This window comes from Euphorbia lathyris, chromosome 4 (assembly GCF_963576675.1).
Source record: "Euphorbia lathyris chromosome 4, ddEupLath1.1, whole genome shotgun sequence".
Lineage (NCBI taxonomy): Eukaryota > Viridiplantae > Streptophyta > Magnoliopsida > Malpighiales > Euphorbiaceae > Euphorbia > Euphorbia lathyris.
In genome coordinates this window covers 73,880,715-73,881,458 of record NC_088913.1, presented here as the reverse complement: position 1 = coordinate 73,881,458, position 744 = coordinate 73,880,715, and positions in this window count along the sequence as shown.

Sequence of the window (744 nt, the reverse complement as noted above, 5' to 3'; positions counted from 1 at the left end):
CGTCTTGTTACAGGTTTTCGTCACAGGTCCTCAGACTCGGTGTCTACACCTGTGATCAGTTGTCTTCCTTCTGATGGACTTCTTTGTTTGGAATGTTAGAGGTGAGGCTAGCAAGGCAACCCGCATCCATGTTAATGATCTTATTAAGCAATTTAACTCTTCTTGTTTTGCTCTTCTTGAAACCAAGGTTAGTGGTTCTAAAGCAGATGAGGTGGTTAAAAAGTTTAAGAATTGGAAGTGTGTCAGGTCGGAGGCGACTGGTCGAGCAGGGGGGATCTGGCTTTTTTGGAAGCCAGGTCGTGTAAGTATTGATATTATTACTATTGATAACCAATTCATTCATAGCAAAGTGTGTTATCCTGGCAACAAACCTTTCTTTGTGTCCTTTGTCTATGCCGATCCGATCCTGACTAACCGGAAGAGGCTTTGGGAGATCTTGTTCTCTATTAGTACGAATATGATGGATCCTTGGTTGGTCACTGGTGACTTTAATGATATTGCCCGGATGAGTGATCAGAAAGGGGGGGGCAATCATTATATCAACCAGTGCCTTAACCATAAGCAGAATATGGATCTTTGCGGGCTATCGGACCTTGGTGCGGCTGGCCACAAGTTCACCTGGAAAAGGAACAACGTGTTTGTTCGGTTGGATAAAGTGTATGCGAATGTAGCGGCGATCTATAGATTTCCTGAGGTAAACGTGCTGAACCTCCCTTTTCGCCACTCGGACCATAGTCCTATCCT